This window comes from Galeopterus variegatus, unplaced genomic scaffold (genome assembly GCF_000696425.1).
Source record: "Galeopterus variegatus unplaced genomic scaffold, G_variegatus-3.0.2 Scaffold90, whole genome shotgun sequence".
NCBI classification, from domain to species: domain Eukaryota; kingdom Metazoa; phylum Chordata; class Mammalia; order Dermoptera; family Cynocephalidae; genus Galeopterus; species Galeopterus variegatus.
The window spans coordinates 771,659-781,242 of record NW_007726201.1 but is presented as its reverse complement, the minus strand read 5'-3'; the positions used below and the strand labels follow the sequence as shown (position 1 = coordinate 781,242).

At 37.7% G+C, this 9,584-nt stretch overlaps 1 pseudogene; it reads left to right on the top strand.

The window, feature by feature from the left end:
* The first annotated feature begins 566 nt into the window (after window positions 1-566).
* Window positions 567-1,415, top strand: LOC103597301 (annotated as a pseudogene).
* The last annotated feature ends 8,169 nt before the right edge of the window (window positions 1,416-9,584 follow it).

Below are 9,584 nucleotides of genomic sequence, written 5' to 3'. Positions count from 1 at the left end.
CTCCCTACCCAGGCCGCAACCCCCATGAAGGCAAGCATGATGGCTTATCCATCTTTCTATGGCCTATGTACAGCAGTTTTACAATAAGGGCTTATCAACTGTCAACAATTACCTTTATCTTATCAAGCCACAAGTTCCTTATAGACAGGAAATGCACCTTTATGACACTTCATTGGGACAATATTTCAGTTGATAAAGAAGATAAAACATTTAATAGCCTTTATCTTCTTATAACTCATTCACCAAGTAGTATCTCATAGACCTTAGGTACACTACAGTCAATGCCAAAGAACTCTTCCTGACACTAGAAGCATATTCCTCTTACTGACTGTTTTATAGAAAGTGCTTATCCAAGTTAGTGCCTAAGTTTCAAGAGTTTGGGTCTTTCAAACACATTCCTCTCAGCTCTGTTTTTCTATAATGGGCCCTTGGTCATTATTCAAAGAGGCAATATCACATAGCAATTAAGTACACAGACCGATTACTCTCTGCACTGCAGCCACCTGTGGAGGACCATCCGCCCATTGGTGCAGACAAAAAACAAGTAGCAATTGGACAGGAGACGAATGGCATTGAAATAGACTTCCAGCAACAAATGCTTTGGAGGATTGCAGAAAGTTTTTGAATGTGACAGTGTAGAGCTGAACTGCAAAATGACATTTGCTATCTACTTACCAGCAAAGTCAGAAACTGGAAAGTGCCCTGCAGTATATTGGCTGTCTGGTTTAGCTTGCACAGAACAAAATTTCACATCAAAATCTGGTTATCAAGCTGCCTCAGAACATGGCTTTGTTGTCATTGCTCCAGATACCAGCCGTTGTGGCTGCCATATTAAAGGAGAAGATGAGAGCTGGGGCTTTGGCACCGGTGCTGGGATTTACATGTAGTTAGTTTTCCAGGAACCTTGGAAAACTAACTACAGGATGTGCTCTTATGTAACTGAGGCGCTTCCCGAACTCATAAATGCCAATTTTCCAGTGGACCCTCAAAGGATGTCTATTTTTGGCCACTCCATGGGAGGACGTGGAACTCTGATATTTGCTTTGAAAAATCCTGGAAAATCCAAATCTGTGTCAGCATTTGCACCTATTTGCAACCCGTGCTTTGTCCGTGGGGCAAAAAAAGACTTCAGTGGATATTTGGGAGCAGATCAAAGTAAATGGACGGCTTATGATGCCACCCATCTTGTGACATCCTATCCAGGTTCTCAACTGGACGTACTGATTGATCAAGGAAAAGATGACCAGTTTCTTTTAGGTGAGCAGTTACTCCCTGATCACTTCATAACTGCTTGTATAGAAAAGAAAATCCCTGTTGTTTTTAGACTATAAGAGGGTTATGATCATAGCTACTACTTCATTTCAATGTCTATTGCTGATCACATCAGACATCATGCAAAATACTTGAATGCATGAAAACCTTCAGATAAAAGAATCTCTACAGGACGATAAAAGTTCTAATAAACAGAATTGCTGAGGGAAAAAATGAGTTCAAAACATTGGATTTCACAATCTAAAAGGGCTTTATTCTGTTGTTGAATTACCTTCTGAATAAATATATAAAACCTAAAAAACAAACGAACATGCAAAAAAAACAGAGACTAAAGAGACGCAGCTCCTCCACTTATCGTCATGTAACCTATTTGTGCCTCTATTTTGCCATCTGTAAAATGGAGATAAAGGTGGTTGTGACAATTAACTACAGTACTAGTAATTTTTTTAGGTACTAGAGACGCAGCTCCTCCACTTATCGTCATGTAACCTATTTGTGCCTCTATTTTGCCATCTGTGAAATGGAGATAAAGGTGGTTGTGACAATTAACTACAGTACTAGTAATTTTTTTAGGTACTTATAATAGTGCCTGGCACATATTAAGCGGTATAAATTATATAAAAATTAACTATTATATTTTGCTTTGCCAGATGCCACTGATTATTTTGATCAATTATTATATGCCCACAATATATTAGGGTCCTCCCTCAAAACATTACTGCTCTCTTTATTATTTAGCTCCAGTTTTTGGTCAAAGGACATTTTATTGTAAAAATAAGTAAATAAGCTTAAAATGGAGAAGAAAATAAATATATGTCAGTGTTACTTCATTTATTATGAAAATAAACTATAACAAACTTCCTGAGTTTATCGTACAAAATTCCAAGGGTTTATCTGAAGGAAGTAAGATTGAGGAAAGTGTGTATCTTTCACTTTAATCATTCCCTAAGAAGTTACTAAACCTGAGGTCATTATTATTTATACAGGAAGAGAATCTCTCATACTTCTGGAAAATTTCAAAACATGGCAAACATGTTTTCTGATCATCCCCACTTCCTGTGGTGGGGTTTGAAAACCATGCCAACTTTCGTAACTGCTGAGATTTACAAGAGTTAAGGCTCTTTGATAATCTTGCAAAATGGATAGGCAGTATTTCACTTCCTTTTCTAAATGCCAGATATGCCAGCTTTTATAGAGAGTTGAAACATTTTTTTTTTTTTTTCAACCAGCCACAAGCTGGATCCAAGCAAGAGCACATATTATTCCTCAACTCCGTCTCCAGGGTTGCCTGGGAAATCCCTCTTCCCTGCTAGATCCAATTGTTCCAACCTGGAATCCCTTATACTAAAGAAAGAAAGAGTTTTCTCTCCAGCCTCCCAGGTTCTGGCTAGTATCTCTGGTATCTAAATAATGAAAAGTGGGAAAGAATGGATCAATAAAAATAAAATTTTCATTGACCTAAAATGATGAGCTGGGATATCATTAAAAGTTATCATTAATAACTTTCCCAGAATTAGCAATCTTCAAAGTTTTTTAAAAAATAAAATAAAATAACGCATGGTACTAAAATCATGCCTGAACATAATTTGACTTTTCAAAGATGTGTGTTGTGCTTTATGATCATCTTCACGAAGAGCAATCATTGCTTAATAGGCTCAGAAAGTGTAGACAATGGAGCTATAACTAAATGGCTCATAGCATCCTTTCAAAGTTGGTTTTTAAATAAATCCTTGTTTGTGTTTTTGTTTTTCTAAGCTTGCCATTTTGTCTTAAGTGAGGGGAAAAACACATTCCACTCTTTTAAGATTTCTATTTTTTCTGATTTTGTTCACGTTGCTCATCTTGGCCTTTAAAAAAATCTTTTTAATTTTATATAGCTCATTTTGGCCTTTTTATGTACTATAATGTGCTTAACCCCAGTGTACAGATGGGTTAATAGGCATAGACAAGCCAGTGATATCTCCTTCGTAAAATAGCAAAAATAACTGGTTTTTGTCTTTTTAAAATCCAACCAGCTCCCACTATTAGACATATAGAGCACATTTGAGTCAAAGTCCTCTTCCTCAGAAACCCTGTTGTTACCATGGGAAAACTGTAAAAATGTTCAAATGTGGGCATGTTATAATTAGAACCAAACGTGGGCTTTATGGGACCTGTCATGAAGTTTCTAGGAAGCTAGTTCTGCGTCGGCTTTGTAAGACATCCTTTTCCTACAATCATGACTCACTCCTCCTTCTCCTAACTCACCCCCACTTGTTCTGGGGTGGAAAAATGCCCAAATGCTTCAGAGACAGATGAGTAGGCGGATGTGCAGTCCACTAACAAGTACACACTTCGAGGCATTGTGGAAGTGGGACAAAGGACTTGGGGGGCACATTCAGAGCCAACAGTGTGATGGGTATATATTTATCATACATGGAGACTCATTTCTTTGGCAACCAATCTTAGCCCACTCATTAATCCACCCGGGCCCTCCCTTGCCTCCCTCCTTTCTTCCTTTCAGGAAAGCATGCACCAGTTCTCCGCAAAACGATGAATCTCTGCTCCTCAGGGGAATGTACGAGTCAGAAAAGCTTTTAAAAAGGGAAGAGGCGCCCAAGCCTTTGCATAAGTAGGCCAGCTGCAGAGCCTCAAGAGAGAAGGTGGGGTGGGGAGACCTCCTCGCAGCCGCGCCCCAAATCTCCCTGCACCTCTGTGACTGTACCCACCGTCATTTTCAGGAAAAGAGATTTTCTGAGTCCATCTTGGCATTTCTGTGAAATCACAGAAATAATTCATTGAATTACAGAACTGAAAGAGATGATCTAATCACTTTTATTTTTAAAATGATGAAAATGCGCTCGGGAGAGTTTCGCTGACCTGCCCAAGCGCTCACAGCTCCAGGTACACAGAGCCAGAACCAGAATCCAGATCTCTTTATTCCTACTGCTTTGCCTTTTTCACATGAGCTTGTAAAAGCACACCCTAAGGTAGACATGCTCTTTTCACTGCAGCCTTCTTTCTATGTTTCCTTTAATGTTCTCTTCTCATTTGTGTGATATGTAACCAGCAGACAGTTGAGCTGAGTCTGATTATAAAGACTTGTCTGTAGTATTTGTTAACAATAGAGATTCCTAGGCCTTTTCTTGGGAGATTCTGGAATGGGACTCAGGAATGATTTAACCAGTTTTCCAAGTGAGTCTTATGATCAAGACAGTTCAGGGAATACCATGGTAGAGCAAAGTTGGAAAAAAATGTGTTTGATGCACACGGTGCTGTCCCAACAAGAATAGAACAGGGGCACAGGGAAGACCAGGAATTTTGCCTTCTAGCTGCTTTTTTAGTGGGTTAACCACTAGACCACACTTCCTCTCTAGGAGAGGCAAGGAATTAAAATGAAAGGTTTACCACTGATTCATGCTGCCTGCTAATGCTGCGTATTGCGCCATGCTGTGACCCTGCACTCTATGGCTTGGAAACAGATGTGGGGAGTGAGCAGCCTGAGGGACTAAAGGATGGGGGAGGCAGGGTGTAGGCAGACCGCCAGGGAAAGAACTTCCTCTGCTGCTAAATTTCAGGCAGGAGTGGAAGTCAGTCTAAATTGTTACCATGCAGATCTGGAATCATTTTTGCAGTTGCCTGGCTCCAAGTCCAGGTTTGTGCATTCTGCAACAAGAACTGAAAACTTGGTAATTAATGCTCCTGACCTGACTTTTGCCTCTGCCCTCATCTGAATGCATATTATGAAGGTACACATTTAAGCTTGACAGTCATTTCATAGACAAGAGAGTTTGGTTACCCTCCTAGCCCCGCCTCACTCTCTCCCCCAGGCACACTTTAAAAGAGAGTACAGAATAGTTAAGCAATTTGACCAAGGTTACATTGATCTCAATATTGTGGTTGTTTGATTAAAAGTGCAACCAAGCCATTTTTGACTAAGCTTTCTGGACTCTTCAATATATTCTTATCAACAGGCAACTAGAAAAACTTTTGGATTTATTTTCTCCCATATGATGAGTACTTGATATGCTCTTAGACACGTAGTTTACCATCTCAATGCTTATCAAAAGCACATAGCCTTTGAGTGTTAAATATTGATTCTAAAAATAGTTTTTGTGACTTCTAAACCAGAAGCTCCATGAAGGTGGGGCAAGAATTTCAGCTTTGGTTTTTACTAGACATTGCAAATGTGGCCGTGTTTAACTGCCAGGGAGTACAGAAGCTGGATTTTAGGTCCACAAGGATTAGGTTTCCCAGATTTAGCACCAAAAAAAATAGGATGGCTATTTAAATTTGAATTTCAGATTTTAAAAATGTCAGTATGTCTTGGCAATATTTAGGAGACACTCATACTAAGCAATCATTCATTATTTATCTGAAATTCAAATTTAATTGGTCATCTTATTAGCCAAACTGGCAGCTCCAGCAAGGGTCTTCCCCATTAGCACGAGAGTCTCCAGAATTCCCTCAAAGATAATAAAAACCCTCTGGAAGGTTTTCATCATAGCACTCAGGAGAAAGGAGTTTGTTACATAGTAGTTCTACTGCATTGTAATAAATGGTATAACAGAAAATACAAAGGTGTCCAGGATCACAAGGTCAGGAACAAACAAGACCACCATGGTCATGAAGGTTTCACAGAACTGGTCACGTTTAAGCTTGGTTTTAAAGTTTACAAAGTTCATCAGACAGAGATATGGAGGCTTGAAAGAATATAAGTTCAGTGTAGCTGGAGCATCTGGAGCTTCTGGTCTGTGTGTATCCAACTGGGGGTAGGGTTGATGGACATCGAGAGGTGAAGTTTGAAAGACTTATTGGGGTAGCTTATCTTGATGGGGAGCCAGTAAGGGTTTTTCAGCTGACTGGCATGATCATTTCTGTTTTTGAAAGATAATTCTAGCGGCAGATTGGAGTGGGTAGAAATTGCAGGCAAGGAGACCAATTAGGAGGTTATTGAAATAGCCCGGGCAAGAAAAGATGAACTTATTTCAACTAAGACAGTGGTGGTGGAAATAGTGAGGGAAGCAAAAATTACAGAGACATTTAGGTGGTAGAACCAACAAAACTTGGTGATTGATTGCATATGGTCTGTAAGATAGAGGATGGAGTTAACACAGCATAAGTCTCCAGACAAATAATAGGCATTTTTGTGCTCTATTTGTCCATCTGTAGAATAAGCCAATAATACCAACTCTCCTTACATCATTAGACTACTGTGAAAACCAGTTAAGGTCATTTCTATGAAAGTGTTTTGTCAACTATAAACAGCTATAAAGATATACTGGGATCGATGCTGTATATGCATCTATCCATCATAAAATGTATCTATCTATAATAAAATGTAACCCTTGTCCTGAAGGAGTTCAATGTCTACTGAGATAGATGCATACACAGCATCTTTGGTATTCCCCACACTTGGCAACTGCCTTGATTATATAGATAACCAACACATGTTTAGAACATTCATCCAAATTTAAAATGCTACCATGCCAAACCAAAATAATAAACAGCTTTTTACCATCTTGTTGGTGTGTGTCTGGAAGTATATATGGATTTGGATTGGTGAAAATGTCAACACAATCAGGGCCACAGATTCCAGCAGAAATATCCACTTAAAGACTGCTGATGCTGAAGGATGTCTCTTTCTTTTTGTTTAAAGATACACCAAACACTGAGGGCCATCTCAGGTGCCAGCTATGTTTTCCTCCCATTATACGTTATTATACCCATCCCATTATAAATTACTTAGAATCCTAAGAAAATTATCTGCTTAATCCATTTTAGACTTCACCTTGGTCTGGTAAGTACCACTAGACTGTGAGCTTAGTTTAGGTAGAAAATATTCTGTCTTTTATATCTGTAGCCTAGTATCTAGCAACATACCTATTCTATGGTTGGTGCCCAATAACAGTATTATAACTGAAAGAGGGTAATTTTCAAATTTGAGTACCACTCCAACTTTAAATATGACTGAGTCTCTATTCTCAACCAAGAAAAAAACTTGTAATTGTGAATTTTATTGCAAAACATGGGTACCACATATTCAAATAATTTCATCAAATTTTTCTCCTCCTGTAATAAATCTATCTTCTCACTCTCTTTTCTTCTTCCTTTTCTTTTCCTTCTTAATTCTGCTTACTATTTCTTAGGCTATTTTGATTCAAGAATGATCTAAGAAGTTACTCCCCTGTAACTTTTTTCTCTCCATTTATAATCAAAATAACATCCAATGAGACTTCTATAAGCAGAAGTCTTCCATTTCCATTAAGTAGAAATTATTATATTATTAGTAACATTATTAACTATTGTTCATAATTATTATTTATCAAACATATATCATGGCTCAGTTATTACACTAGAGGCCTTACCTAAATTATATCAGTTAAACCTTAAACAGTCCTATGAAAAGCTCCTCCTGTCCACTTTTTATATATGAGGGACCTGAGGCTTTAAAAATATTAAGTAAGTTATTCCAGGTCAAAGAGTTTGAAAGTGACAGAGCCAGGATTCACACCAGGTCTTGCTAACTCCACAGGCATTTCTCAGATACTCAACCAATGATTCTGAAGCTCTAGGAGGCAACAGAATCACCTGGAAGGTTTTGTAAACCATCAATCGCTGAGTCTCACTTCCAGAGTTTCTGATTCAGTAAAGACGAATGGGAAATAAGAATTTATGTCTCTAACAAGTTCCCAGGTAATGCTGATGCTGCTGATCCAGAGACCACACTTTGAGAACCAACAGACTAAACAACACTTACCAATATTGGCTCATTATTGACCTCCAACTCCGTGACAGTCATTGACCTGAGAAGCGGGGGATACAGAGATGAGCAAGGCACTTGTTTCTGCACTTAGGAGTTTACAGTCTAATTGAGGAGACATGCAAGTAGACAGAATACCAATAATACAAATTTGATAAAGCAAAAGACAAGATGCTGTGGAAACACTGAGTGGAAAGCCCCATCCAGGTGGGGGGTAGCCAAAGAAGTCATTTTAGAAAAAAGTTATTCTTAAACTGAATCTTAAAGAATGACCAGGATCTAGGGAAAGAAGAAAGAGGTGAAGAGTGTTTTCAGCAATGGAAACAGCATGTGCAAAAACATGAAGAAATTAAATTCCTGGTGTAATAAGAAAATTACAAGTAGTAGATTATGACCAGAGCATAAATAATTGCAGAATGTTAGAGGAGGTCTTACATGGCACCTTGAGTTTGGATTTTATACTTGAGAAAAATCCATTCCTTTGTAGTATGGGGACTCCAGATATGGGAACTAGAATTACAGTAAAAAATGGGGGAATCAAGAGGGCATTTCAGTATCATAATAGTTATCTATGAGAAAATCCATAAAAATTGTTGAACCTCTGTCCAAATTAATCAGGAGAAAAAGAGAGAAGACAAAAATTACTAATAGGATTGAGAGATAGGATTTCATTACAGATTGTACAGATATTAAAAGGGAAATTAGGAGATGTTGGAACAACTTCGTGCCAATTTTTGACTATTGAAATCAACTTGACATGCTCCTTGAAAGACAAATACTACTAAATAAAGCTCACTCAAGAAAAGTAGATAACCACAATAGCCCTATATTTATTAAAGCACTTAAATTTGTAATTAAAAGCCTTCCGACAAAGAGAACTCTAAGCCAAGCGGAAATCAACTTGACATGCTCCTTGAAAGACAAATACTACTAAATAAAGCTCACTCAAGAAAAATAGATAACCACAATAGCCCTATATTTATTAAAGCACTTAAATTTGTAATTAAAAGCCTTCCCACAAAGAGAACTCTAAGCCAAGCATTTTAGAGTTTGAGCCAAGAGTTTAGAGTTTTTTAAGTTTAAAATTCCACTGGGGAATTTTACTAGATACTTAATAAAAATAAAATACTAATTCCCTACAAAATCTTCCAATCTTTATGAAGATGAAATACTCTCCAAGTCATTCTATGAGTCCAGCATCGCCCTGACACTAAAACGAGATAAGGGTATAAAGCAAAGAAAACTACTGCCAGTATTTCTCATGAAGACTAATGCAAAATTCTTAAGATTTTATAAAATCAAGTTCAATAATATGTTAAAAAGAATACATCCTAGGAACTAAAGGCTGGTTTAATGTTTGAAAATCAATCACTGTGATTAACCATATTAACAGAATTTTTTTAAAAGACCACCCCAATCCATGAATAAAAGCATCTGACAAACTCTAACATACATGCCTAATAAAAACTCTCAGAAAACTAGGAATAGAGAAAATTTTCTCACCTAAAAGGGAAGCTATGAAAAATATGCAGCTAAAATCATACTTTATAGTAAGTCACTGAATGCTTTC